Source organism: Solanum verrucosum, unplaced genomic scaffold, assembly GCF_900185275.1.
Source record: "Solanum verrucosum unplaced genomic scaffold, falcon-dt-bn FXZP01000163.1, whole genome shotgun sequence".
In the NCBI taxonomy this organism is placed as follows: Eukaryota; Viridiplantae; Streptophyta; class Magnoliopsida; order Solanales; family Solanaceae; genus Solanum; species Solanum verrucosum.
In genome coordinates, this window is record NW_026020379.1 from 1,923,223 (window position 1) to 1,937,848 (window position 14,626).

At 33.7% G+C, this 14,626-nt stretch overlaps 1 protein-coding gene across 5 annotated transcripts in view; it reads right to left on the reverse strand.

Moving 5' to 3' along the window:
• The window catches only part of LOC125839081 (actin-depolymerizing factor 10-like), an 858,671-nt gene that overhangs the window by 262,007 nt on the left and 582,038 nt on the right, over positions 1-14,626 (reverse strand). The window lies entirely within an intron of this gene.

Sequence of the window (14,626 nt, forward strand, 5' to 3'; positions counted from 1 at the left end):
TGGTAGTAACTATCCTTTATTGATTTCCTTATCTTAATTAGGTCTTAAACTAATCTTACTTGATTTTATTTGGTAATGTTTGATTGAAATAAGCTCTCCATAATTGTTGCTTATTGATTCTTACTCTCTTATTTAATTTGGTAAAATTATAGTGTATGAGAACATTGAATAATGTTAACCCCCTTTTGTATTGCGTAATTAAAATGTAAGATTTGTTAATTGACTTTCTTGCCTTAGTTAAAGTTAGGCAGTTTTTATATGCTATTTATGGTAGAATATTATTTTGTATTGACAAAAAGGAGTTTGATTGATTAATTCTTGATTTGTTTAAGGAAAATACATAATTAAATCCCAAGATTTATTTCCTTCCCTTTACTATGTGCTCCTTCTTTACTATATAAATCAGACCTCTTATTTCATTATAGATTCGGGGCACCTCTACATATTCACACATTGCTCTCACATTGCTCATATATGAATACTTGAAAAAATATTACTCTTTACTCTTAAAAGAATTAATACTCTGGTGAAACATCGAAAGTGCTCCCTTACTCAATTTTGCTGTGTTCGAGTCTAGTATCAAATCAAATTGGGTCTTCATTGCTGATAAACTTTCTGCATAATTGGTTAGCCTTTCTTCATTAGTTTAAATATCAATTCACATAGAAAGTATGCCTATAGGACTAATTTAATTGTTATTCATTCCTCACTATATCTAATAAAATAAAATAAAAAATATATAACAATGATCTTGTACTTGTATATAATAGTAATAATAATAAAATAATAATTTTTATATGTTTCCTTTGTATGTCTTAATCATCCGTTTCTTTTTTATATGACAAATTGGGAAGTAATTAATGTTTATATACAAAGTTAGATTCACGCATATAGGTTTTTGAATAGTATTAAATCTTATTTAGAAGTTATGTCTATGTTTGATAATAATTTTGAGCATGTTCTATTTAGAAGTTATGAGCATAAGTTTTGTTTTTTTACTCTAAAAGGATTAAAATTTGAGCTTTTATGCTAATTTGCTATAATTATTATTTGTAATATGAGCTTTATTAATAAATTCCAGCATGTTCACTTAGAAACTATGTCTATAAGATCTAACTAATAAGATCAGTGTTAATAAGATTAAATAAAATGGCTTGTTAAAACCATACTCTACTAATTCAGCATGTTTCAAAATTGAAATAGAATCTACTCTTGATCAATCTGCGTGATGAAACCATTTTCTGCATAATTTTTGCTCACTTATCAACTCTTCCTACATTACAATTATTTTCTGCCACTAAATAAATCAGTTATTATTTTCCAGCATGTTACAACAGAATAAAACCATCTTGCATGACTACTATTTGCATTGTTAGTGTCTAGACATTTTTCTGCATGATAAAGAATTAACAGGCTTGGCAACGACTCCTGACTAATCTGCACTATTTTAAATTAATTAATTTACAATTAATTGGCACTGTTTTGAAGTAATGGCTAGTCTGTCCTGATTTTGTTTGTGTAAAATATCATATTTTTTAATAAATAAATGAATCTGATATTGTTGTAAATAATTCTGCATGTATGATCACTTTATCTGCTATATTTTAAAAATCAATAAATAAAATGAAAAAAACGTTATGTCATAAATTTCTTCCTTGGTAAAATCAATTGATAATTGCAATTAAAAAATTTCTGCACTTGTAATATTTCATGTCCTCTAAATTAATTATATTATTATATTATTTGTTTGTCTGCCACACACTTAGCATGAGACCTTTTCACTCTATCCGTGTTTGTCAGCATATTAATTAAAATCTAGAGGCCAATATGAGACTTATGTGCTAAATGTGCGTCCAAATTGTTCGACTTGGTGTCTAGGTGGGCCTATCAAGAATTTATTTCAGTCTACACCCTTCCTAATAGTAGTCCAATGCCTCTTGGACCTTAAGCCGGGACGCTAGGCACCTTTTAGAGACGAAAAATATGTGGTGGTGGGGTAGGGGTAGTTTAGGCCCTACAGAGATGATGACATCAACTCGGTCTTAAAGACAAACCTTGGTTTTGTCTGTCCGTACGAGAAGCCGACCGAAATAAAGAAAAGTCGAGTGTTGATCCACAAAGTCTATCAATCTCCCTTTCCATTCTCCCTTTACTTGTTTTTATAATTATATTTATTTGGGGTAGTTTAATTAAATAAAAATGATATTTGCTTATATGTTTGTCTACTTTCTGTCTCCTCGCTTATCTCTTTATTAATTGCTTAGCATTTGTTTAGTTATTTATTATATCACCTAGATTTGCATGCTTAATTAATTAATTAAAATAATCAAAATGATCTTAATTGTTTAATGCTAATAATCACCTAGTCATCATGCTAATAAGTAATAAATGAAGTGACCTTAAATGCTACTTGTAACCCCCACATAAATTGCATGAAATACGATCGGGACCCACATTTATGGACCTCAAGGGATGCCTAACACCTTTCCCTCAAGGTAATTTGAACCCTTACCCTGATCTCTGGTTCGTTGACCTTAGCTAGATTTATCTAGGTTAGATAGGTGCCCTAACGCGCCTTAATTCGTTAGGTGGCGACTCTTCGATCATTCAAATTCTAAAAGAGTTGTTAGGTCGAAAGTCCGTTTTGAGAAAAACGGGGCATGACAATACTCCATGTGATTTAACACATTACTGATGTGTGGCCCTTTCGTTGTTTACAGATTAACTACTTCTTCCCTTTTGCTTCTCTCTCTCTCCTTCAAACCATCTCTCGGTCTCTGCTATATCAAAGTTTCTATCACTGAATTTCTTTCAAAATTCATATATCTTGTGGCTAATTTGAGCTATCTGTTATGGTAAGTGTTTCTCCAACTAATTTCTCTGATTGTCCTTGTTTCTGAGTAAATTTTCCTTTATTTTAATCTAATCTTCACATGCGTATCTTGAAATAGATACTTCAATGTTTGATTGTTCTCTAATGGTACTTGCTTCAAAAACTACCAATGAAAATATTTTAAATAACATTTTGTTGATATTATTTTATTACAGATACAAATTTATTACAGCAAAATTAATCCTTCTTTGAAAATGGCTGAGGTATCAAGAATACTTTTGCTAACCATGCTTCAGGTTTTCTATATCTTAAATTAAGAAACTATAATATACTTACATCAAATGAATTTTTGTATTTCTCTTCTTTGCAAATAATCCCTCTTCAGATTTATATATTCAAACATTAACTCTTTTTAATCTTGAGAGGGAGCTGCTTAAGTTTATGATTCAAGAATGGTAGTGCAATAGAGGTAAATGGTTACATGGAAAGAAAAAAAATGAGAGAGCTCACTCATGAGTAACTTTAACTTTTTCCTCTTTTCGTTGTTTATTTAAACTAATTCTTATGATTATAGTCTTATCGAATGTTTTGATTTGTAAAATAGTCTGAAATACGTAAGATTAAGATGGAAGTTGACAATGATGACATTAACTAAATATTCAAGAAGCAAAAATAATTTCACAAAAATATTTTAACGAATGTTTTGATTTGTGAAATAGTTTGCATCTCTTAGTTGGTGTTAATAGGGTTGGAGAAGAAAGACAAAATGTTATTGAGCTAAATAAAATGCTAGTACTATAAAAATATTGGGAAAAGAAAACTAGGATTGTTTTCTTAGAGTGTATTATGCTTGTCTTAGTTATGTATAGATTATTTTTTATGGATTGTTTGATTATTAAAATGGGAAAACTACATAAATTCCACTAGTTTACGTCCTAATTACTAAGATTTCCGATAGTTTCAAATATTACTTCCTCTACCATATTTTGTGGTTAGGATACATGAGTCTGAATTCACAAGATACATAGATCTAGTGAATTTTAAAATCGAGATACATATTTTATTTATTTAAATTAATTGGTTGTAACGAATTTCCTTAATTAGGAAATTTATTGAGAAATTTCAAAATACATGAATGATTAATTCTGAAAATTTAAATCAATTAATTTCCTTAATATAAGGAAATCAAGGATTATATTTATGTTTAATTAATTTCATTTTATTATATTATTAATAAAGACAAAAACATGTATATCTTGGTCATGTAATTTGATTAGTTTCATTTGTTAGTCTTAAAATGATGAATTTATTAATTTGATGTATCTATTATTAATATATAATGTATCCAACCAACTAAATACTTAGATACATGATTACTATACCATACATTCATATGTATCATAGAAATATCTAGTATTAATTTCTTGTATCTATTTATGTGAGCTATATTAATTTCATGTATCTATTTATATGACCTAACATTATTTGATGTATCCTTTATATGTATAATTTGATGTATCAAGTATCAATTTTATATGTTATATAAAAAAACATGTATCTCAGATAAACATGAAGTAGTTAGATACATTGTAATAACATAATATATATATAATAATATTAAGATACATAATAGAAGACCATATAAATATGACAAGACTCGGATATGTGACAAAATAAATTGTGTCAAATACATACGTAAATTTCCAATAATACGTAAGTCTCCAATATATCTATTAGATACACACACTTAATAAGATACACTGATAAAAATTAGATACATATAATCATATCTCAATAATGTGTCAAATACATCAATAATGTGTCAAATGTTGACATCCTTTGAGAGGGCGTAACGTCGCGATGACTCACCTGATTATCAATTTTTTTTTAAAAATAAAAGAATTTTGAAAAGGTAAAATGGTTTAAAGGGAGTCGTCACCTAATTTTAGGATAAACTAAGAAACCAATAAATAAACAAACTTAAAAGAATGTCTACGAAACCAATAGATTCTAGGTAAGGGGTTCAAGTTATTCCGAAAGGAAGGTATTAGGCATCCTTCGAAATCCACAATTGTGGGTCTCAACTGAATTCATTTTTTTTTAAATTGAGGAGGAGATAACAATAACGTACACGTATAATAAACGTGCAATATACACAAGTAATATGATAAAACAATAATATAAGAATCGGCCTAAATTTGCCTATCGTCAATAATATACAATAATGAATAAGAATATAATTCGAACATCATTCGAATAACTTCAATGGGAAGCAACTCCAGGTACATGTAAAGACACTTAATAAAAGTGTTAGTAATAAATAAATATGAGTAATAAATGAATCGAATAATAACTTAAAAATACCCGTCTTATTAACAAGGGAGACCTTGGAAATCGACGATAATTTCTTGATCGGCCAATTTTAATAAACAAAATATATGAACTTAAACTAAATTTCCGTCTTTTAACATTTGGGAGACCTCCAAAACTGACGAAGAGATTTTCTCATTGGCCAATTTAACTTAATAAAATTGGGAAAATCATAAACATAAAGTAATAACCTAAGACAATATGAACAGTAAAACAAACAATTGTAAAACCCAATAACACGATTAATGGCAAGATAAAAATTGACAAAAGAGAAATAACATAATAATAATAATAATAATAATAATAACAATAATAATAATAACAATAATAATAATAACAATAACAATAATAATAATAATAATAACAATAATAATAATAACAATAATAATAATAATAATAATAATAAAAAAAAAAATAATAATAATAATAAACAATAGAATTAGTCACAAACAGATACTGGCAGACAAATTTTTCAAACAAAATCAATGTAAAAACTAGCAATAAATAAATAAATAAATTTTAAAAAATCATTATTCTCATTAGAAGAAATAGAAACAGTAAAATAAACAAAGAAACAACAATTAACAAAATCATTTAAGGATATTAATAACCGGAGCAAACAACAGGTAAACGGAACAAAAAACACAATCAATTTAGGATGCGAGTGACTGAAAAATTCAAAATAAAATAAATAATAATGGTGATAAAATATGCACAATTTAGTGGTAACATAAAATTGGTGAACCAATACCCAAAATAAATCAACGCAATGAAAAAAGAAACTCGACATAATCGGTCAGAGAAGCACCAAAAACAAAAATGGGAATAACATTGACCGAAGTTTGAACCCCTTCGGCAAACTCTAAAACGCAGAAAGAATAACAAAATAAAGTAATAGCAACATAAAGGATCACTTGTTTGCGAAGTTGACGTTGTTCCGGTTAAGAGCTGGCCGGAAATGGCAGAAGTTAAAGCTCATCTTGTTGTGTTGTTGCTTCGAGTTGTCCACCGAAGCTTGGTGGTGCAAGATCTGATTGGGTTCCGCCAATGTTGGCGGTGGATTTGGGTTGGGGTTTTGATGTGGTATGGCTTTGTGTGGTCGGAGAAAAAAAAAGGGTTGTGATGGAGGTCTGGTTGGGTGATTTCAGGCGGAAAAAGGGGGGAAAGAAGCTTGGGATTTGGTTTGCTGCTCCGGTTGAGCTAGTTTATTGGCTGATCCGACAATGAATTTAGCTGGAGAGGAGGATGAAGAAGTGGATTGTGAGGTTGGGTGTTCCGGTGGTTATGGGTGGCTCTTCATCAGAAAGCATGCAGGAAAGGGAAAGAATTGAGTGGTTGGTTGTATTCTGGTGGTGGACTTCGTCGAAAACTAAAAAAAATGAATGGGGGTTTATGGTGGTGGACTCATCGGATTTCGGCGGAGCTCCAGTGTGCTTGTCACCGAAAAAATAATAATAATGAACAATTGAAAATATCTGAAAATTACCTCTAAAATTTTATCCACCACCCTTTAACTTAATGAGCAACCTATTCTTTAAATAAGGAATTGAAAACTACCAATAGTACAATATCACTATCTTAAAATCACGGGCCAAAACAATCGGTTAATAAAATATTTGTGTATGAAATCTTATAATGGATTTTTGGACTGTGCAAAATATCAAAATGAATATTAACAAATGTAACAGATAAAATGAATATGAAAAAATGTAATGAATGTAATCAATGACATGTAAAAAATGCAATTTACCAGAAATAATGATTTTATAAAAAATGAACAAATATTTGAACGTATTCAATCGGTTGTGACAAAATAATATAAAGAGAATTAACCGATAAAAATCATGATACTTTGAGAATAAGGATAATTATCAACAAATTGCATTAAATTGGGAAAACATGTATTTTGAAATATTTAAAAAATAAAATACTTAAAAAGTATTAGCTTTAGAAATATCAAACAAAATTTTGTGTCAACAACTTGCCCCTTTGTTTGATTAGGATCGATGAAAGAGATCCTAGTCAAACAAAGTTGATTGTAGAAACAAGTTAGAAAGTGGAAATAGTCATTTTTGGAAAGTATAAAGAAAATCTGGAAATTTTTAAGTGTTAAGGTTGAGTTTTTGGTCAACTTTAAGCGACCATAACTTCTAGCTTAGGATGATTTAGGTGTGTTTCTAGATATCGTAGGAAAGATCTTGGAATGATCTTTCCAACGCCGCCAAGTTGTGCGATTCCGAGTTCGTATGAGTAAGATATGCCCATTGAAAGATGAGTTGTTCGAATAAGGAAATGTCCAATCCGGATTTTTAAAGGGAGTTTTGATCTTTTCCTTACCCAATTATTTTATTTCATTTTTGGGTAATTAATTGCGGTCTAAACTGATCTTAGTCAGTTTACGCTTTTGGAAAAAGAGTTAGGGTTTTGAGAAAAGAGAAAAGAAGAGGAGAAAGGAGGAAAGAAAGCAAGAATCGTCAAGATCTTCACGAATAGATTGTGGATTTCTTCAAGGGGTGACCCCTACAAGGTATGTGAGTCTTTCATAGCGTTAGGTAAGTCCACCCACGCGCCAAACATGTTTTATTCAGTGTAATTTCATCCTAAAAAGATTGAGAATTTGATGTTCTTGAGTTGTATTCTTGAATTGCTTTCGTTCTTGAATTTGAGATGACATTGAGGAGTTCTTGAGAGTTTAAGATCAATTATTAGAGTTTGTTTGAGTTAGATTCTTGTGTATATGTAATGGGTACCTGAATCTAAAGAGATATTGAGAAAAAGAATCGAATTTAGGCAAATTGGGGCTGGAAAACAAAGAAGGAAAAAGTCGGGCAAAACTTGGTACCAGGTCCGCGTCGCGGACCTGTTCCTTAGGATTGCCAAAATCTTCTCCGCGTCGCGGGGGTCTCACGGAGTGTTCTGCCTCAAAAGTTATTTCACAACCATATAATTTAATGCATCTCCGCGTCGCAGATTTGCTTCGAGACAATGATTTCTTGATCTTTTATCTTGTTTATCTATCTAAAATCATTCCTAAACATCATGAGATCTTACCTATCACAAATCACAATCCTTGAATTCATAATTTATTTCAAGGATCAGTTAATAATCAAATCAAGAGAAGTTAAGAGTCAAGTTAAGATTAGTTAAGAGTCAAGTCAAGAGAAGTTTAGAGCCAAGTAAAGAGAAGTTCATAGAGTCTTCCAAAAGTCTTTTACAAATGATTTAACCTTGTTTTAAGACTTGAGTTTTGAGTTGAGTAAAGAGTAAAGTTGAAGTTCATTTCTTCAAAGTATATGGGGACTATGCATTCCCAAAGAGTTAAAATGTTTTTCACATTTAAACAAGAAAAGGAAACCTTGATTTCTAAAGAGTCTTTGAGCTAGTTTTTCAGTAAAGAGCCTTTGGGCTAGTTTTCAGTCAAAGAGTAAATGCTTTCACAATAAAGCAAGAGAGAAAACTTTGATTTCCAAGATAGCCTTTGAGCAAAGTTTTTGAGCAATTAGCTCAAATACAGAAAGAAGTATGTTTTTAAACATAAGAGCTAGTATCATATTTTGGGAGTAGTATTGAGCACCGTTATGGGGGAGAGTTCAGACAACTCACAGCCCTCATAAACCATGTAGCCACCATGGGTAGAAAAGGGTCATACTTTTTAGATGATTCCTTTAGTGCTTTTTAGCATAGACTAGTGGATCCACTTAGTGAGTTAGGTTCTATACCTCCGGCAAGGTATGTGACGGTCCTTGGCAATGTGAGGTAAAACGTTGTATCATCACTATAGGTCTTATGTGATGGTTGTCGGTTAGAGAAACTCCCACACCAGTATTTTGTATTTTTATATACAAACAAAGTTCATATTGTATCTTTGCATACATACATGGTTGTCATTGTATTTCTAAATACACATATTTGAAAACCATGTTTTAAAGCTTTTCTTTATACTGCATTTATTTACATTGCTTTATATTGAAATCAGTTGAGTTAAGTAAAGCCCAAGAAAGTGTTTCATTCGGACTCTTTTCAAGCTTATGTCTTGTTTAACATTCCAACACGCATACTCGTACATTCAATGTACTGATGCTAGTTGGTCTGCATCTTATTTATGATGCAGACACAGGTAACTAGGATCATCATCCAGCGCATCGTTAATCTAGTGAGCAGTTTAGAGTCTGTTGGTGAGCCTCTTTGCATTCCAGAGGATCCCTTTTCATTGCTTTCAGTTTTATTAGTTAGTTCATCAGGATGTCGTGGACCTGTCCCGACATCCCTCTAAGTTGGTTAAAGACTTCATAGATAGACAATCATATATTAGTTCTTGAGTTTTCTATTTCCTATTTTAATGGTTGAGACTTGAGTTGCCACTTTTGGCCAGAGAATGTTATCTTGATACATTCTAAGTGTTTATTGAACAGTTTCAATTTACTTTTAAAGGTGTTGTTTTGCAGGAGTTAAGTCTTCCGCTTTGTAAGTAAGTCAGGCCTAGGGTTTACTTGGGGCCAACAATGGTTCTCGAGTGCCAGTCCCGCCAAGGGTGTAGGCTCGGGGAATGACAAACTTGGTATCAAAGTACAGAGTTCAAGAGTCCTAGGGAGTCTATGAAGCCGTGTCTGTAGAGTCCTAGTTATTGGTGTGAAGCACGCCACATCTATAATTATGGGGCTACAACATTTAGGAAAAATTTCTCACTTCTTTCATACTCATTTCGTGCGTTAGAGTTTTATCTCTAAAAAGTTTCTTTCTAACTCGTGCTTGCACGTAACCGATTGTGGGTTGGACTGTTTTGAGAGTGCTTTCATGAGGCATTTCTTTCCTCGTGAGCTAAGAGAAGCAAAAAGATGGTTGCTAACATGAGGAGTAGGATGAGTTTATTCGTAGTTGGGTTGACTCGTCTATCAAGTAAGGAAAGTAAGGAAGCCATGCTAATAAGTTATATGGGCATAGCAAGGCTGATGATCCATGTGTAATAAGTTGAGAAGGACCAACTGAAGGATATAGAAGAGTTTGAGAATAAGAAGGCTAAGACATCAGGGAATGAATTCGGGTAGCAAAAGAGTAATGTGAATCGGTCTTCTTTCCAACATGAGTAGAAAGGACCAACTCCATCATCTGCTAGTGCACCTACACCAAGGAACGAATGTTAGTACAATAGTCAGAATTCCCAAAATTTCAGAGCTAGACCTGCACAGTCGCAAGGTAGTATGGCATAAGGGGGTACTAAGATTCCTGCATGTGCTAAGTGTGGTAGGAACTACTCAGGAATGTGTCGTGATGGCTCTATTGGTTGTTTCAAGTGTGGTCGGCAATTTATGCGAGAGTGTCCAAAGAATAAGCAGGTTAATGGTAATGGGGGGGGGGGGGGGGGGAATAGAGCCCAGTCTTCTTTGGTGGGGCAGTTGTATCTAGAGGATCTACTTCAGGGGCAGGCGGAGGATTAAACCGTCTTTATGCCATCCCTAGTCGCCAAGAGCAAGAGGATTCGCCAGATGTTGTCATTGGTATGATCCAGGTCTTCAACTCTAATGTTTATGCTTTGCTAGACCCATGAGCGATTTTATCCTTTGTAACTTTGTATGTTGCGATGAATTTTGATGTTATTCTTGAGTAACTTAGTGAACCATTCAGTGTTTCTACACTTGTTGGTGATTCTATTCTAGCAGAAAGAGTCTATCGTGATTATCCTATTTCCCTCAATCACAGAAGTACCATGGCTGATTTTTTTGAGTTAGACATGATAGATTTTGATGTCATTCTTGGTATGGACTAGCTTCATGCCCGTTATGCCTCAGTCGATTGTAGAACTCGAGTTGTCAGGTTTCAGTTTCCAAATGAGCCATTCTTAGAGTGAAAAGTAGTTCAGCAGTGCCTAAGGGGTCATTTTATTTCATACCTTAAGGCAATGAAGTTAGTTTCTAAGGGATATGTCTATCGCTTAGTCCGACTTAATGACTGTAGTGTTGAGATACCTCTTATTCAGTCAGTTTCAGTAGTAAGAAAGTTCCTAAAAGTCTTTCCAGATGATCAACCCGGAGTCCCTCTTGAGAGAGAGATAGAATTTTGTATAGACCTTCTTCCAAATACTCGTCCTATATCTATTTCGCCATATTGGATGGCACCAACAGAGTTAAAAGAGTTAAATGAGTAGTTGAAAGATCTCCTAGATAAGAGTTTTATTCGACCAAGTGTCTCACCTTGGGGCGCTCCGGTCTTATTTGTGAGGAAGAATGATGGTTCCCTTAGGATGTGTATAGATTACCATCAGTTGAAAGTAAGGGAATGTGACATTCCAAAGTTAGCATTCAGGACCCGTTGTGGTCATTATTAGTTTTTGGTCATGTCCTTTGGTTTGACTAATGCACCAGCAACGTTCAAGGACTTTATGAATAGAGTCTTTAAATCTTATTTAGATATATTTGTTATAGTCTTCATTGGTGACATACTAATCTATTCAAGGAATGAAGAATATCATGCTAGTCATCTCAGAATAGTTCTCCATACTTGGAAAGATAGAGGGTTGTATGCGAAGTTCTCTAAGTGTGAGTTTTGGCTTGAATCTGTGGCATTCCTAGGCCACATTATGTCTGGAGAGGGAATTAAAGTTGATACTCAGAAAATTGAGGCAGTGCAGAATTGGCCTAGACCCACATCTCCAACTGACATTAGGAGTTTCTTGGGTCTGGCTGGCTATTATAGGAGGTTTGGAGAGGGGTTCTCATCTATTTCGTCTCCTTTGACCAAGTTAACTCAGAAGACAGTGACGTTTCAATGGTCTGAAGCTTATGAGAAAAGCTTTCAGGAATTGAAAAATAGGTTGACTTCTGCCCAGTGTTGATCTTACCAGAGGTACTCAAGGTTTTGTGGTGTATTATGATGCATCTAAAGTTGGTTTGGGTTGTGTATTAATGCAGAATGGCAAAGTTATAACTTATGCCTCCAGACAGTTGAAAATTCATGAGAAGAATTACCCAAGCCGTGATCTAGAGTTGGCTGCCGCAGTAATTGCTTTGAAAATAGGGTGCCATTATCTTTATGGTGTTCATGTGGATGTGTTTACCGATCACAAAAGTCTTCAGTATGTGTTTAGTCAGAAAGAGCTTAATCTCAGACAGATGAGGTGGTTAGAATTACTCAAGGATTATGACATGAGTATTCTTTTTCACCCAGGTAAGGCTAATGTTGTTGTTGATGACTTGAGCAGTTTATCTATGAGTGGTACCACCCATTTTGTGGAAGATAAGAAAGAGTTAGCAAAAGAGGTGCTTAGACTTGCATGACTAGGAATTCGTCTAATAGATTCCACAGAAGGAGGAGCAGTGGTGATGAATGAGACTGAATCATCATTAGCGTTAGGTGTAAAAGAGATGCAAGACCAAGATCCTTTATTGCTTGAATTAAAGGCAAGTGTTCATAAGCAAAAAGTGATGGCTTTTGAACAAGGGGGAGATAGTGTTTTTGAGGTATCAAGGTGGATTGTGTGATTGATTTCAAGGGTAATTGGGATGATCCCCTACCTTTCATTGAGTTGCTTACAACAATAGTTATTATTCTAGCATCCAAATGGCTCCTTATGAAGCTCTTTATGGGAGAAGATGCAGATCTCCTTTTGGATGGTTTGAAGTTGGTGAAGCAGGGTTGATAGGACCAGACTTAGTTCATCAAGTTATGGAGAAAATGAATTTTATTCAAGAGAAGTTGAAAACAACGCAGAGTCATCAGTAATCCTACATTGATGTTTGGAGAAAGGAGTTAGAGTTCGAAGTAGATGAATGGGTCTACTTGAAAGTTTCACCCATGAAGGGTGTTGTGAGATTTGGTAAGAAGGGGAAGCTTAATCCCCGGTATATTGGTCATTACAGAATATCCAAGAGGATTGATAATGTAGCTTATGAGTTGGAGCTACCACAAGAGTTAGCCGCGGTTCATCCGGTATTTCACATCTCCATGTTTAAGAAGTGCATGGGAGATCCCTCATTAATCATACCAACTGAAGATATTGGTATCAAGGATAGCTTATCTTATGAAGAGATTCCAGTCCAGATTCTAGATCGCCAAGTTTGCAAGTTGAGGACTAAGGAAGCAGCATCAGTCAAAGTCCTTTAGAGCAATCAGTTTGTTGAGAAAGCTACTTAGGAAGCTGAGGAGGATATGAATAAGAGATATCCACATCTCTTTGAATCTGGAGAAATAACAGAACAAGGTACTAATTCTATACTTAGTACTCTTTAAATTATGAGATTGCATGTTGTATTTGCATTGCTTGTTGGTTGTTTTAGCTGAATGTTAGATGTTACACCCTTAGCCTACTAAGAGTAAGCTCATTCGAGGACGAATGTTCCCAAGGGGGAGATATTGTAACACCCCATAACTAGAAAGAACCAGAAAGAAGTTAGAAAGTGGAAACAATCATTTTTGGAAAGTATAAAGAAAATCTGGAATTTTTTAAGTGTGTTAAAGTTGAGTTTTTGGTCAACTTCAAGCGACCATAACTTTGATCTCGGGATGATTTAGGTGTTTTTCCAGATATCGTAGGAAAGATCTTGGAATGATCAATCCAACGCCGCCAAGTTTGCGCGATTCCGAGTTCGTATGAGTGAGATATCCCCATTGAAAGTTGGGCTGTTTGAATAAGGAAATGTCCAATTCGGATTTTTAAAGGGTGTTTTGGTCTTTTCCTTACCCAATTATTTTATTTCAATTTTGGGTAATTAATTGGGGTCTAAACTGATCTTAGTCAGTTTACGCTTATGGAAAAAGAGTTAGGGTTTTTAGAAAAGAGAAAATAAGAGGAGAAAGAAGGAATTAAAGGAAGCAAGAATCGTCAAGGGGTGATCCCTAAAAGGTATGTGAGTCTTTCATAGTGTTGGGTTCGTTCACCCACGTGCCAAACATGTTTTATTCAGTGTAATTTCGTCCTAAAAAGATTGAGAATTTGATATTCTTGAGTTGTATTCTTGATTTGCTTTCGTTCTTGAATTTGGGATGAGATTGAGGAGTTCTTGAGAGTTTAAGATCGATTATTAGAGTTTCTTTGAGTTAGATTCTTGTGTTTATGTTATGGGCACCTAAATCTAAAAAGTTATTGGGAAAAAAAATTGAATCTAGGCGAATTGGGGCTAGAAAACAAAAAAGGAAAAAGTCAGGCAAAATTTGGTACCAGGTCTGCATCGTGGACCTGTTCCTCAGGATTTTCAAAATCTTCTCCGAGTCGCGGGGGTGTCACTGAGTGTTCTGCCTCAAAATTTATTTTCCAACCATATACTTTAATGCATCTCCGCGTCGCGGACTTGCTTCCAGACAGTGATTTCTTGATCTTTTCTCATGTTTAGCCATCTAAAATCATTCATAAACATTATGATATCTTTTCTATCACAAAATCACAATCTTTGAATCCATAATTCAATTCAAGGATCAGTTAAGAGTCAAGTC